General features: G+C 48.2%; 1 long non-coding RNA gene across 1 annotated transcript; it reads left to right on the top strand.

Moving 5' to 3' along the window:
- Nucleotides 1–122: 122 nt before the first annotated feature.
- On the top strand, nucleotides 123–12,758 carry LOC125088071 (uncharacterized). The gene is made up of 4 exons (XR_007123564.1): nucleotides 123–434; nucleotides 555–699; nucleotides 11,207–11,325; nucleotides 12,330–12,758. It is a non-coding gene; the product is annotated as an uncharacterized LOC125088071 (long non-coding RNA).
- The last annotated feature ends 3,475 nt before the right edge of the window (nucleotides 12,759–16,233 follow it).

Here is a 16,233-nt window from a genome sequence, read left to right as displayed (position 1 = left end):
CTAAAGGAGGAGGAGTAGGGCAAAGTCCAGTCTGACCAGCATTCCCACAATCCCCTGGGGCTGTGTCCTTCTACCCTGCTCCTCCCTCCAGGCAAAGCCTGTCTTAGGGCTCAGCCCCCACCTCCCCCGCAGAGCGGGACTGGGTAGTCTGATTTCCGAGGTTTAGCCCAGCTCAGCTGCTGGCCTCACCCTTGTATCCCCCTAGCTTTCTATTCTTGGCTCAATTATTGTCATGCAAATGGATCCTTCCTATGCCACCTTCCTGTCTCATTATGATCTTTGTCTCTGGGACTTCGGCCCTGGAATTTCAATGCCTCCTAGACCAAGCTGGGCACCGGGAATGCTGCCTCCCCCTGCTGGCTTCCCTCCCTTCAGCCTGATTTCCTTTGGAGATTCTGAAAGGGCCGAGCTAAGGACTTGGCACTCTGCCCAGGGTAAGGCCCACCTCCCTCGTGGGTGGCGAGGTCAGGGGGTAGACCCAGGAAACAATCAGGAGGGCAGTTTTGTGATTATGAAATTATTCTCAGTGTGGTTTACTTTCATTTTTTGCACAGGAAAAGAAATTATCTTGAACAAATGGGAAGAACAGAGTGAGAGGAGGAGACTTCTCCTGACGCAGAGGGGGCACTGGGCACCAGCCCCGGGCAGAGAGGGGCCCTGTAGTGAGCCGGCCACCCTCTGGGCCCGGCTGTGTGCTAAGTAAGTACCACTATATGCATTCAGGATAGAGCTGGGATTTCTAGGGCCCGGTTCTTAGACAATTCGGGGATCTTCTTTAAGGAAAGGAAAAGAAAATTTATGAATCCAAAGTTAGGTGCTAGGGACTAGAAAGAAACTGTCTAATTAACGAGCCCTGTGGTTGAAGTTAGCTTCACGGTAAATCTGTCTCTGTACACATCACCTCGTTGAATTCCCGCAGCCCTAGGAGGACATATGTTTATCTCCACTTTGGGCACATTAAAGATGGCCCCCAATTCTTTGTCACTCCTCCCACCATGGGCTCTGTGACAGTGTGACCAACACAGCGGAAGTAACACTGGGACACTGGCCCAGGCCTGAGGACACTGAGAACTTCCTCTTCTGGTCCTGCAGCTCCTCTTGGAGCCCTGAGCCACCATGTTAGAGGTCCCACCAGCCTGTGGAAAAGACCATGTACAGAGGCCCTGAGAGTGCATGGAGAGCCAGACAGACGGGGGAAGCCATCTTGGACCCCCAGCTCAGCCCAGCCACCAGCTCAGTACCACTGAGTGACCCGACTAAGGCCACATGAAAGAAAATTACCCAGCCAAGCCCCACCTGAATTCCTGATCCACAGAATCTTGTGATAGAATAGGAACAGTTACTTTAGCCACGAAATTTTGGGGTATATAGCCATACCTGAAACACCTCTTTTTTTTTTTTTTAATTTGAGAGGGAGCGAGCAGGAGCTGGGGGAAGGTGCAGAGGAAGAGAAAGAAGCAGACTCCCCACAGAGGAGGGAGCCTGACGCAGGACTTGATACCAGAACTCCGGGATCGTGACCCGAGCCAAAGGCAGATGCTTAACGTACCGAGCCACCCAGGCGCCCCTGAAATATCTCTTTACAGCCAAAGACATTAAGGCTTACAAAGCCGCATACCTGGTAAACATAGGCACTGAGATGTGATCCTGATTATCTGGGGTTATCTGCTCCTGATCCTGTTCCCTTAAGCACCAGGCCATACTGGGGATTCATCAGAATTTGTACTGATGATTCTGATTTCAATAGTTTGCTGTTTCTTTCATGGCTATATGTGAGTAGGGAAAAATACTGGATCAGGAAATCCGTGTGACCCCAGGTGGCTGCCCAGCCTTGGCAAAGTGTCCCCCCTCCGCTGCCCCCAGCAAAGGATGCTCCCGGGGGACCAGGGCAACTAGCTGTCTTCTCCACCAAGCCCCTCCTTTACTAAGAAAATGGGGGTCCGAGAGGGGGTACCATATGACTGGCTTCAGATGACTCTAGAGTCCAGGAGTCATCTCAACTCCACCTCACCCCTAACCCACATGGACGGGCTAGCATTTGCCTCACAACCGGACATTTCCCTTATAGGTAAAACATGGTAGACATAACAGGAAAAGTGTACTGTTTAAATATGCAAAGGTTTGATAGAAATATGTAAGGTCAGCCCCCAGATTCCTCTTGATAAGATGTCAGAGAAGATGAACAGTTTATACACAAGGAAAAGCAGACAATAAATCTTCACATGAAAGTGCCCAGCCTCACCTGCAGGGAAAGAAATGGGAATTAAATAACTTCAAGGTACGACTATGTGCCTATTAAATAAGCAGAAATTTAAAAAAAAACGATAAAATCTATTGTTGTCAGTGCTCTGGGAAAGGGGAGAGAATAGGGTGGCAACTCAGATGGTCTGGGCCTTCTGGAAAGAGCTGGGCAGTGTGCACCCATGATCAAATGGTTCACACCTTTTGATCTAGAAATCTGACTCGGGGAATCATACCCTCAGGAAATATCCTAGGGAAGAAAAAGACATTTGTATAAAGACATTCATAGCCGTGCGCTTACAATATAGAAAATTGGAAACAACCCAGCCAGAGGGAATGGCTGAGCAAATTCTGGCACATTGACACAACGGAATACTATGCAGCGATTCAAAATGACAAGCTGTGGACTGTGGGCTACATAGAAATGTGTGTATGTAGGAAATCATCCCGAGAAAAAGAACAGAACACAAATAGACACACTCGGATCACAACCGTGAGTTCTGTGTGTGCCTGTTATCAAAGTTCTAAAGAGAATTTGGCACAGTAATTAGGCTTAATGCTCATTAGCTTCCATATTCTATCAAAACTGTGCTTCCATTCACAATTTGTAAAAGGAGGAGGAATCCCCTGGGGAAGCCGATTCCTCAGATCTCCCTGGTCACTGGGTCCAGGGCCGGGGGAAGTTCTTTCTTTGTTCTAACCTCAGTTCTTCCTGCTGCCCCGCCCGCGCTCCTCGGACCCATTTCTTATTGTTCGGTTCTCCAGGGAGGCTACAAAAGCGGCTCTATAGCCCATCTCTCCTTTGTTTAATATAATATCCCTTCAGAAATGACAATTCCATCTCCCCATCCCTACTTCACGAGCCTGCCCTGGATTCCTGGACTCAAGCATTCGGCTTCTTGTTAAGAATTTCAAACAGCTCCTCGGAAAGCCGACGCTGGCCGGGGCCCAACCTTGAAATGAAAAGGAAATCGACTTCTGAAGGCTTCCCCTCTCTCTCAGGGTTGCCCGTCCTTGTGGCTGTCCTGACAGGGGCAGGCAGAGAGAAGCGATCCCCTCGAATTCCATTTTAACACCCATTTGGGATCGGAAGACTATTAAAGAAAGAGCCAGCAGCCCTAGACCGCGCTGCTGTGTGTCAGCAATTGCGGCTTGTGTCCTGGGGCAGAGCCTCGGAGGATGTGAGGCTGAGCTGCTCATCTGACGGCTTGATTGACACTTCGCACACGGGGGTGGGAGAGCCCAGCCAGGGAAGCAGCAAGCTGTACAGCTCGAAATAATGAGACGACTCGAGCCGGGAGAGAGCGAGGCATAAATAAGAGAGACCTAGGAGTTGAATGGCGGGGGAGAATCTTCTGTTCTCTCCCACCACCACCCCCGGGCCCCGCCCCTCTTTGCCAAGGCGCTGGAGCCTGGGGCGAGGAGGCAGGCAGGCAGGCAGGCAGACCAGGAAGTGGCCCCTCCAGACCTATCCTGCCAGCTGCCAGGGGGGTTTGGGGCCCTGAATGTGCAGAAGATGCCAGAGTGAGAAAACCAAGAACTGCAGAGCTGGATCTGTGCGTGGTCTCCGTGCAGCTTAGAGACCCATTGCATGTCTCGGGTTTTGCTACCCCACAACCCCGTCATCGCTCCCCTGCCCTCTGCTGCCTTTGCCCCAGGTCATCCATATGCCTCCGCTCACCTAGATTCATGCATTAACCTCATAACCAGTCTCCCGGCCTCTCCTTGCCCCTCTTAATCTATCCTTCCACGCTCCTGCCAGAATTCTCTCTCTAAACAGCAAATCGCACAGGTCACTCTCCCCTACTGAAAATTCCATAACAGCTGCCCATTTCCTATTATGATAAAATCGCAGCTCCTTAGCTTGGCACGCAGACGGCAGTTTGTATCCCGGCCTCTGCAGCTCTAGGGCGGGTCCCTTCTCCCTATGCTCTTTAGGCCCTGGCAAGGCTGAGCTGAGAGAGGTTCCAGCCATGATTATGATTCCAAATTTCCCGACACCCCCAAGCCAGCTTGGATGTCCTCTCTCGTAGACTCCTTTCTCACTATCTGTGTCTAGTCTCAGAGATACCAATGAGCAAAGTGGATTGCAATTGTTAGCAGGGCTGCCTCCTCCCCCTCAACACTCCTTAAGGGGACGGGGTCTGCTTCTGATTGCCTAATTCAGTAGGTAACACAGACATAGGGACCAACAATGAAAGGGCTCAAAAGAGAACACCGCAAAAAGGATGTCTCCTTCCCACCCTGTCCTCAGCCACTTTGTTCTCCTCGCATGCAATACTGTTAGCATTTTCATTTGTCTCCTTTCAGAGACATTCTATGAGTGTCCAAACGTATTGAAAGTGCACATTCTGGGGCGCCTGGGTGGCTCAGTGGGTTAAAGCCTCTGCCTTCAGCTCAGGTTGTGATTCCAGGGTCCTGGGATCGAGCCCCGCATCGGGCTCTCTGCTTGGCAGGGAGCCTGCTTCCTCCTCTCTCTCTGCCTACCTTTCTGCCTACTTGTGATCTCTGTCAAATAAATAAATAAAATATTTTAAAAAAAAAAGAAAGTGCACATTCTTTCTTTGAAATCTCAGACATTGTACACTCTACGGCACCTTGCTGTTTCCATTTTTTATACCATGGATCCCACATGAGTCCTATGGGGTGGCCCATTCTTCCTGATGGCTTCGTAGTTGTACGTGCATAGAGAAGGTATTTAGGACAGAGAAGGCACCCGTGCATGTTTGCTGAATGTGTGGTGGGTTCCTCTGGCCTCCTCAGGCACCCTAGACTCACACCATTCTCCACACATCGGATGTTGGGTGTTTAGGGAGATCTTACCCAGGCTGGCCTGGCAAGATTTATCAAAGGCTGACAGTGTCCTCTGTGAGCTACAGGGAGGACGGTGCCCATCTTGAGGCCTGGAGGTCATGAGGGGAACACACCCGGGGACCCTGGCTTCTGCTTCCTACCCCAGCTTCATGTTTGCATTTGTTTAAGTGGCAGATATTACCTTCCATCTCACTCCCTCAAGATACAAGGGTTCCATTGCTAGGCAGTCTCCAGGGGAGGAAAGGTAGTAAGGAAAGTCCTGGGAATTGGGGCTGAAACCTCTGAGAAAAAAATTAAATCACTATGTAGCTTGGGAAGGGATCAGCCACCTCACACCTCACTAGGACAAAAGGAAATGCAATAAAAATGAGGGAGGAGAAAAAAGTTGAAAATAGAGCTACCCATAACCCAGCAATTGCACTACTGGTTATTTACCTGAAATATACAAACATAGTGATCCAAAGGGGCATGTGCATCTGAATGTTTATAGCAGCAATGTCCACAACAGCCAAACTATGGACAGAACCTAGATGTTCAACAGATGAATGGATAAAGAAGATGTGGTGTATATATACAATGGAATAGTATGCAGCCATCAAAAGAAATGAAACCTTGCCATTTGCCGTGATGTGGATGGAACTAGAGGGTATTATGCTGACCAAAATAAGTCAATCAGAGAAAGACAATTATCATATGATCTCTCTGATATGAGGAATTTGAGAGACAGGGCAGGGGGGTTGTGGGGGGTAGGGAAGGGAAAAATGAAACAAAATGGGATCATGAGGGAGACAAACTATAAGAGACTCAATCTCACGAAACAAACTGAGGGTTGCGGTGGGGTGGGGTGTTACGGGTAGGGTGGTTGGGTTATAAACATTGCGGAGGGTATGTGCTATGGTGAATGCTGTGAATTGTGTAAGCCCGATGATTCACAGACCTGTACCTCTGAGGAAAAAGAATGCATTATATGTTAATAAAAATAATTTTTAAGGGGCGCCTGGGTGGCTCAGTGGGTTAAGCCTCTGCCTTTGGCTCAGGTCATGATCTCAGGGTCCTGGGATCAAGCCCCACATTGCACTCTCTGCTCGGCAGGGAGCCTGCTTCCTCCTCTCTCTCTCTCTCTCTCTCTGCCTGCCTCTCTGCCTACTTGTGATCTCTGTCTGTCAAATAAATAAATAAAATCTTTAAAAATATATATAATTTTTTTAAAAATGAGGGAGGAGATGTTCTCATTGTCTTAAGGGGAAATTTCCCTGAACACTGGAATCTTCTTCTTCTTCCTCTCTTTCTTCTTCTTTTAAAGATTTTACTTATTTACTTGACAGAGAGAGAGAGAGAGAGAGAGAGAGAGAACACGAGCAGGGGAGTGGCAGGCAGAGGGAGAGGGAGAAGCAGGCTCCCCACCCAGCAGGGAGTTCAACGTAGAGCTCCATCCCAGGGCCCTGGGGTCATGACCTGAGTCGAAGACAGATGCTTAACCTACTGAGCCACCCAGGCACCCCTAAGTAGGTCTCTTTACACCTATGTGTACCTGAGCTGGTCTATTCCTACCACTAGGCTTTTGGCGAGGTCCCATTAAAGCTGAGCAGACACTGGGGGAAATGGCAAATCAAGGAGAGCTCAGAACTAGCATCCCATTTCTGCCCCTTGGAGGTGAGGGTGTATCAGGGATGGAAACAATATATGAATTATCCAACAGGACCCTCTCCTCCCTTCTCTGGAGAGTTTCTTCCGTGGCTTTCCCATGCTTCATAGCTTGGCTATCAGGACACTCTGGGATGGGGATTTGCAGCAAGGAGTGAGAACTGGGGACAGGAAAAATCAAGTGGATTTCACTGGATTGGGCTGGCTTCACAGGTGACAAATAGCAACCCAACTTCAGTAGCATGCAGGAGGACCAACTCCAGGGCCTCAGGGCTCTGGCATTCTCCAGTTTTCAAGGAAATATGGTCTTTCCTTCTCCTGCCTCTGCAGCCTGACTGTTGATGTTGCTGTTTTCTAGGGAATGTAGATATGGGAGCTCAGGTCTTCCTGACATGATATTGCCAAAGGTAAGATCATGCAGGCAGAGAATCAGAGGGAAGCCTGAGGGAGAGGAGGAAAGGGAAGGGAAGCAGAATTCTGGATAGAGAGTCCTATGTCATCTTCAATCCCCCATCTTCCACCTGTTGCCTCCAGGTTGACCCCCAAAGCCAGTCTGGCCCATCTCCCAAGTCATAATGCCTGTAAGGCTCATCTCCCTTACTCTGATTTCTCTCTGATTCTTATTCATCTGTGCTTTTCTCTGTTTCTGTCTTAGGTCTCCTTCCTTTCCTTGAGGTCAAGAGAGAAAGAGAGGTCTGGGGGGTGGGGGTGCTTTGTGGAGAAGTGGTAGGATACCAGGGCCTGGCTGGGGGAGAGGGCTTGAGGCAGCGGAAGAGGGAGGGAACCCTAAGGGAGCAGAGAATCACAGGCATCAAAGCCACAAAGGTCTGCTTCTTGGAGACACAATTCTGAGCTGTATCCCTCCCTCCTCTCTCATATGGCTGCCGATTTAGACAAGACATTCATGCTTGGGATTCACTGGCCTCTTGAATCTGTAGACTTAGTGTCTTTCTGGAAAGCTCTCAGCCATTTCTCTTCTCAAATATTTGTCTCTACCCTATTTTTCTTTTCTGTTTTTTGGGGGGATGCTAATTAAACATATACTAGCGCTCTAGCTACTGTATCTACTATCTTCTCCATCCTTCTCCCCTTTTTGTTTCTCCATGCTGGATAATTTCTCATTATTATCTTCCACTTCGCCAATTCTCTGTTCTACTGCATCTCAGCTGCTTTTAAATTAATGGGTTGAATTTTAATTGCAGTTACTTTTATTTTTAAATTTTAAGTATTTGTAGGGATGTCTGGGTGGCTCAGTTGGTTATGTGTCTGCCTTTGGCTCAGACCATGATCCCAGAGTCCTGGGATCAAGTCCCTTGCTCAGCAGGGAGTCTGCTTCTTCCTCTGCCTGCTGCTCCCCCTGCCTTTGCTCTCTCTCTCTGACAAATAAATAAATAAAATGTTAAAAAAAAAATTGTATTTGGGGTGGGCACCTAGGTGGCTCAGTTGGTTAAGCATCTGCCTTTGGCTCAGGTCATGATCCCAGGTTCCTGCGATTGAGCCCCACATTGGGCTCCCTGCTCAGCAGGGGAGTCTGCTTCTCCTCTCCCTCTGCTGCTCCCTGTTTGTGCTCTCTAGCTCTGTCAAATAAATAAATAAACTATTTTAAAAATCAATAAATAAATTTTTTAAAAAAGATTTTGCGGGGCGCCTGGGTGGCTCAGTGGGTTAAGCCACTGCCTTCGGCTCGGGTCATGATCTCAGAGTCCTGGGATCGAGCCCCGCATCAGGCTCTCTGCTCAGCAGGGAGCCTGCTTCCTCCTCTCTCTCTGCCTGCCTCTCTGCCTGCTTGTGATCTGTCAAATAAATAAATAAAAATCTTAAAAAAAAATAAAAATAAAAAAAGATTTTGCATTTGGAATTTTTAAAGTCTATTTTGTCCCTTTAGATAATTTCTTATTCCATATATCTATCTGCACTTGAGCAAATTATTATTTTATAATATTATATATTATATATTATAATTTATTTCCATGTTATATATAATATATTATAATTTATTTATATATTATTATAGATATTATAATTTATAATCTATTATAAATTATTTATATATATAAATAATTTATAATATATTATAATTTATTCCATACAGGAATAATCTGAATATGAAGGGGCTTTCCTCCAGAGAGGATTGTGCTGACTTCTGCCAAGCACTAGGGCACCACCAGTCCCGAGTTATCTAAACAGAGTCCCAGGTCCCAGGTTCTCTGCATCATGCAGGAATCCTTTAGGATCTCAGTGTATTGAGGGGAGGGCATTCTATTAAATGCTCCACCATGTGCAGGCACTGAGCGTGGATTGCTAGCCCGCTCATTCTCCCAGGCGTTCCAAATAAAAGTTCAGATTTGCTAGGATTGACAGATGCTTTTTCAGAGAAAATTGGTTCCTATGTTTTGGTTTTCTCTTCCATGTTGGTCTGTTGATTTCTTGATATTTTATCAACTCTTTGGAGATTTTAAGATTTTTTTAATATTTTGGGGGGTGCCTGGGTGGCTTGGTCGTTAAGCATCTGCCTTTGGCTCAAGTTATGATCCCAGAGTCCTGGGATAGAGCCCTCCAACAGGCTCCCTGCTCAGCAGGAGGCCTGCTTCTCCCTCTCCCACTCCCCCTGCTTGTGTTCCCTCTCTCGCTGTGTCTCTATCAAATAAATAAAATCTTAAAAAAAAAAAAAGATTTTTTTATATATTTTTAAAATTTTAAGAAAGACTTCATTTATTTATTCATGAGAGACAGACAGGCAGAGGGAGAGGGAGAAGCAGACTCCCCGATGAACAGGGAGCCCAATGTGGGGTCAATCCCAGGACTCTGGGATCATAACCTGAGCCAAAGTCAGACGCTTAACTGACCCACCCAGGTGCCCTTTTTAAAAATATTTTATCTAGCACTTCCAGCTGTTTTTACTGGGATGGTCTGCCCAAATAATTCAGCCTGACATTAGCAGGCTTCCAACCTCAGTTACAACCAGATTACTGGGACCCAGAATACATGGTCTCAACAGTATGTCCTTCATTTACATTCCCCTGTCCCTTGGGCCCCAGATACAAAGAGTGAAAACAAAGTGGCAATTGTCAGCAAGAATGATCACCTGACAGACTCAGAAGAGCATGTGACTCTTGGTCTTGGCGTCATGAGTTCAAGTTCCCTGTTGGGTATAAAGATTATTTAAAAAAAACAAAATCTGGGGCGCCTGGGTGGCTCAGTGGATTAAAGCCTCTGCCTTCGGCTCAGGTCATGATTCCAGGGTCCTGGGATCGAGCCCCGCATCGGGCTCTCTGCTCGGCAGGGAGCCTGCTTCCTCCTCTCTCTCTCTGCCTGCCTCGCTGCCTACCTGTGATCTCTGTCAAATAAAAAAAAAAAAAAAAAAAATCTTAAAAAGAAAAAAAAAACAAAAACAAAAACAAAAACTTGGGCACCTGGGTGGCTCAGTAGTTAAGCAGCTTCCTTTGGCTCAGGTCATGATCCCAGGGTCTTGGGATCTGGCTCCCTGCTCCACTGGAAGCCTGTTCTCCCTCTCCCACTACCCCCTACTTGTGTTCTCTCTCTCATTGTCAAATAAATAAACAAAAAAATCTTAAAAAAAAAAAAAAAAAGAATGACCACCTCCCTCAGAGAGCAGCGAGAGTGAGAATTTCATAATAGCTACCAGCTGAACCGGATTTAAGAGTGGACCAGCCAAACTTCAGTAAAGGGTCGGGATATGTGTGACCCTAAAGCCCCATCATGAATTGGAATAAGAGAGAATGTAGCTGTCCTGGTGGCTTTCAGGGAAATCCCTGTGTTTGTTCGAAAGGAGGGCTGTTTTGGTCAGAGGCAGGTATAGGCTGTGACCTCCAAGGTTAACTGCCTTCCGCTGAAAGTGGGTCCTGCTTATTTACAGCTTTTGTTTCAAAGACGGGGGCTGCATTGCTGAGAACAATAGAGATGCGGGGTCCTCTGTCCATCCTTCTTCTTTGCAGCACCTAACCTCTTTAAATAAAGTGTTGAACAAATATTTAAAGAAAATCCGTTTTCTCTCTATAACTATAGGAAGAAACTGGCAACACAAGTAGCCTCTGGGGAGTGAAGCTGGGTAGAATCTTGTTACAGAAAAAGGCTTAGAAGAAAATGCTGTACAGGTAACTGCCGTCCTGAGGGGCTCAGGGCATCGTCAGCATCCTGCCTGCTCCCAAGCTCCCAGCCCCAGCAAGGGTTTGGCCTGGAGAGGATCCAAATCCACAGATAGACCCAAAAACAGCTGAAAGGCAGTGTGCAGCATCTCAAAATGTAGGGAATGTAAAAGGGGTGAGATTGTGGCGCCCGCGCCGGGTCTCATCTCTCCGAGCAGGGTTCTCATTCAGAACTTTGGAAGATCCCTGCGATTCACAGTAGCCTGGTATTAACCGAAGCCTCCCTTCTTCCTGCCTTCGTCCTTGGCAGCCCTTTCTCTGTCTCTCTCAGTGTCTCTCCACCCCTGCCCCTCTCTCTCCCTCCCTCTCCCTATCATACTTGTCCACCTTTATTTTCTCAGGATTTAGAGGGGCAGAAGAAGGAAGGCTTAGAAAACACATTGGGAAAACTCCAGCTGTGTTTGGAACAGACTATCCGTGCTCCTTGCCCAGAATTCTGAAAGGAAAGGAAACAGCCAAGGTTTGTGGAATGGTCTAGGGAAGGTCTGCCTGGAGCCCATCCCAAAAGCTTCCCGGACGACCCCAGTCCTTATCATTGCCCCTTAGGGACCCTCACCACATCACGTGAGCTCATCAAAAGCTCCAGGGTGCTCACTGTATAGACATCTCATTCAATCTGCAAGGCAGCCCATGAGGTGGGGAGAGCAGGCATTCTTAGTCCCGTTTTATAGATGGGGAAACTGACAGCTAGGAAGTGACAGAGCCAGCATTCTAACACCCACCCAGGAGTTGAAGCCCCAAGCCTCTCTCTGCATCCAGAGACAGACCCAGTGCTCTCACTCCAGACCATCCTGGGTCCCTGGCTCAGCGTTTTTACGAAGGAGCAAGAAGGTGGCTCATTCCATGTTGCAAACCGTGGCCCTTCCCACCCCTCCCCTGCGAAGAAAGAGAAAGAACATGACCACCAATGGAAAGATATTCTAAAGCAGCCCCTAGGGACCTTTGGAGAAGCTGTTTGATTTATTTTGGTCCCTACTGGTATTCTGTGCCACATTTATAAACGTCAGTGCCGGAAATGAACTTCCCACTGCCCTAGCAGCTGCCGGTTGCTGCTGCCGCTCACTAAGGGTTCAGATAAAGTGTCTCCCCCTCCCCTTGATTGATAGAGAGCTGAGAATAAAAGAAAAATAAAAGCCCCCTGGAGCACAGATGGAAGGGAGGGGGCAGCTTCTCTGGAAGAGAAAGGGGGTGAGCTTTTCTAGGCTGATATTAGTGGAAACAGAGAGGGTGTGTGTGTGTGCATGTGTGTGTGCACATGTGTGAGTGTATAAGGAAAAGACCCAGTTTTTAAGGCCACATGGAAAATAAACGCCTTTGCTCCTGTAGAGAAAGGAAAAGTAGTGAAATCCGTGGTCTGTTTCAGGGGCTCTGACACCAGATGTGGGGGAGGAAAAGCGATCTGTGAGGTTATCTCTGTAACCTCTAGGTGTCTACCCTCCCTGAGCAAAGTCTGCTCTCTTCCAGGGTCTGGGCCAGGGACAGAGACTGGCAGAAACCAAGAGCAAGAGAGTCCTGGAGGATAGTGGCGAGAAATGAAAGGTAAAAGCTTCCCAAAGGACCACAGAGATCCAAGGCATTGCCATTATGAACCGAACCACCAGCTGAGATGGAAGCCTCCGTGCCTGGAAAAGGCTGTGGTCTTGCCCAAGGTACTGTAGTAGATACTGATGGGCACACTTCTTCAATAATACCTCCTCTTGCTCGTCTTCTAAATGTGTGATGCTCTCTGGCCTTGGAGAAATGCTGGTTGGGATCCACTCCGACAGTCCCAGCCGAGCAACTACGGTGATTCCCAAAGCAACAAGGCGTTGAAACGTCACTTTGAATTGGATTGTCTTGTACCTTTATTTTATTTTTACTTTTTTTTAAAGATTTTATTTATTTATTTGTCAGAGAGAGTGAGCACAGACAGAGTGGCAGGCAGAGGCGGAAGGAGAAGCAGGCCCCCTGCTGAGCAAGGAACAGGATGTGGGACTCGATCCCAGGAAGGCAGCGGCTTAACCCACTGAGCCACCCAGGCGTCCCTCGCACCTTTATTTTAAAACATAAGCCGATGGGGCGCCTGGGTGGCTCAGTGGGTTAAGCCGCTGCCTTCGGTTCAGGTCATGATCTCAGGGTCCTGGGATCGAGTCCCGCATCGGGCTCTCTGCTCCCCAGGGAGCCTGCTTCCCTCTCTCTCTCTCTCTCTGCCTGCCTCTCTGTCTACTTGTGATCTCTCTCTGTCAAATAAATAAAATCTTAAAAAAAAATAAAACATAAGCCGAATATTTCCAAATGACTGCTGTTCTCTTCAAAGTCACCGCCCTGAGAGGTTTTGTAGTTAACCCAGTGTCACTGGATGTGTGGCCGATGTCATCCTAGAGGGCCATATGTTAATACTTTAGAACCAGTTTATAACCTAGGCAATAAAATGCCTTATTACTTCGCAGAGGTTCCTTCCTTTGCCTTAACTTGTTTATCACGCCTGTTTCCTGGTAACTTTGCCCTTTCCAAACACTATATCCTCTGTCACACTGCCGGCTCAGAGTGGTTTGAACCGGCCCTGGGAGGACAGGATTATTCACTGAGGGGGTGGAAATATAATTTTTAGCATAAGAGAGAAACACAAAAAAGGGAGAGGGACCATTATATTGATGCCATGGGATCTGGGTGGGTTCTCGCTTCTTTTCACTTTCCTTATACAGATAGAAGTGTTTCTGTTTAAAACAAAAACAAAAACAAACCAGGGGCCTCTGGGTGGCTCAGTGGGTTAAGCCTCTGCCTTCAGCTCAGGTCATGGTCTCAGGGTCCTGGGATCAAGTCCCGCATCGGGCTCTCTGCTCCAGCAAGAAGCCTGCTTCCCCCTCTCTCTCTGCCTGCCTCTCTGCCTACTTGTGATCTCTCTCTGTCAAATAAATAATAAAATCTTTAAAAAAAAAAAGTGTACAGTAAGCAAAATGTGGTATATTTACACAATGGAGGATCATTCCGCCCTAAAAAGTAGGAAATTTTGACACAGGCTGTAACTCGGATGAACCTTGAAACTGTTATGCTGAGTGAAATAAGCCAGTCACAAAAAGGACTAATACTGCAGGATTCTGCTTGTACACGGTACCTGGAGCGGTGAAGGTCACAGACACAGAAAACAGGTTGGTGGTTGCCAGGGACCAGGGGAGGCAGGAATGGGAGAATTAGTGCTTAATGGGATAAGAGTTTCAGTCTGGAAATGAAAAAGTTCTAGAGATGGCCTTACACAACAATGTGAATGTACTTAGGGGCACCTGGGTGGCTCAGTCACGTGGGCATCTACTTTCAGCTCCAGTGATGATCCAGGGGTCCTGGAATCGAGCCCTGTTTTGCATTGGGCTCCCTGCTCAGTGGGGAGCCTGCTGCTCCCTCTCCCTCTGCCCCTCCCCCTTGCTCATGCTCTCTCTACGTCTCAAATTAATAAAACTAAAAAAAAAAAACCTAATGTGAACGCACTTACCCATGAATTATTCACCTCAAAACTGGTTAAAATGGCAAATATGAAGTTATGTGAATCTTTAAAAATATATTTTATTTATTTGAGAGAGCGAGCACAAGCTGGGGGAGGGGCAGGGGGAGAAACAGGCTCCCCGCAGAGTGGGGAGCCTGACATGGGACTCCATCCCAGGACCCTGAGATCATGACCCGGGCTGAAGGCAGAGGTTTAACTGATTGAGCCACCCAGGTGCCCCAAGTTATGTGAATTTTACCACCACAAATTAAAAAAAAAAATCTATTCTCAAAAGGTGAGGATTTGACATCACTGATGTTATTCACCGGGGTGGGGTGAGGGGTCGAGCAGGCAGCCTTCACGGGTGCTCCAAAGCCACTCTGGGGAGAGAAGTTACACCTCCAGATCTTCTGTTCTGACACTTCCTATAACTTCATTCACCTGCAGCTGCGAAGTCACCTTCCAGACCCTGGAATGTTCCGCAACGCAGCCTGGGTCTCCCTGACCCAGCCCACCGGGACTGGCCAGCTCCCCTAGCAGCATGAACCAGCCTATCCCAAGTCATGGCTCTGCTGGCCAGGCGGCTGCTGAGGTGGCTTTTTAATCCTCCAGCCGTGCCTTCCTAGTGATTGCTTTTATTAGGAAATGTAATGAAAAGACTGTATGAAGCCCCTGCCAGAAAAAAAAAAAAAAGAAAAAAGAAAAAAAAAACTAATAAGATTTTGCACCAAGTGTGGCGAGAAAAGAAAGGGGGAAAAAGCACATTAGGAGTCAGATAATGAGATAAATGAAAGACCGCAGGGAAGATCATTTTTGCAGACTTGCTGGATGGTTGTAAAATTTTTAATTTGCTGAATTCTCTTTTTTCCGTTGTCTCTGCCTCTCTCCATCTCTTTCCCTGGTTTTCTGATGCTCTGAATCTTGTCTCCGTCTTTCTATCTTCGCCTCTCCCGCTCTTCCCTTGTTGCTCTCCCTGTTTCCATTCTTGCCTTTGGACCCTGCGTGTATGTGCATGCGTGCGTGTGTGTACGTGTGTGTGTCCTTCCACCAGGGCCAAATGTGCCCCGCGGGACGGGGTGGGGGGGGCAGGAGGCTGGCACCTTGGGCATCGAGCCCCACCCAGTCAGAAGGAGCAGGAGGACAAAGGACTGCTGCTCCCCACCCCCCTTCCAGGGAGCTGCTGTGATTTGGCTGAAGGGAGAGAAAGAGGGAGAGATCAAGGGAAGAAGGAGGAGAAAAATGGGACTGCAGAGGAAGGACAGGAGATCAAAGACCAGAAAAGTAAGGAGGAAGAGAAAGCCCCCGCTGCTCCCGCAAATCGATTCTCTGCAATGCCCGCCCTCCCGTCTGTGCTCTGAGCTTCGGAGCAGAATGCCACCTCCATGGGATGCCAGGCCTGAACAGAAGGGCTCTGGGGGCACGGGGCAAGCACACAGGTCGGGCTGCTAGGGTCCACTGGGCCTTCCTTGCCCCGTGGGGAGAGGTCTCTCTTCTCCCAGGATGCCCCTATCACCACTCAGGCTTTGAGGCGGTCCCCTCCAAAATTCAGTTTCAGTACTGGCTTTGGCAGATACCTTCCTTCTGTTACACACTTGGGAATCCAGAGGCATCTCTTTGCTTCTCTGCATAAATCCCAGGTCACACTGCAGTTAGAGGGCTTGAGAGTGGACGTGATGAATAGCTTCCCCAGGGGGAGGAGGAGCCTGTGAAAGTACAGGAATGAATGGCTCAGGGTGGAGACACATTGTCAGTTATTAGGAAAATCTCTGTCGCTCTTCCATCCCTTGTTCCTTCCCCAGTGGGGACGATCTGTTCCGCTTCCTCCCAGGGAGGACTTCTCTCTCTCTGCTCTGCCTCCAGCAAAAGTGTGCTGTCAGCGACCTAGGGGATGGGCGTTCCCTCCACCAGCCA

The sequence above is a fragment of the Lutra lutra genome, chromosome 16, assembly GCF_902655055.1.
Source record: "Lutra lutra chromosome 16, mLutLut1.2, whole genome shotgun sequence".
Taxonomy (NCBI): domain Eukaryota; kingdom Metazoa; phylum Chordata; class Mammalia; order Carnivora; family Mustelidae; genus Lutra; species Lutra lutra.
The sequence above is the reverse complement of the archived record's forward strand: the minus strand, read 5'-3'. Positions and strand labels throughout refer to the sequence as shown.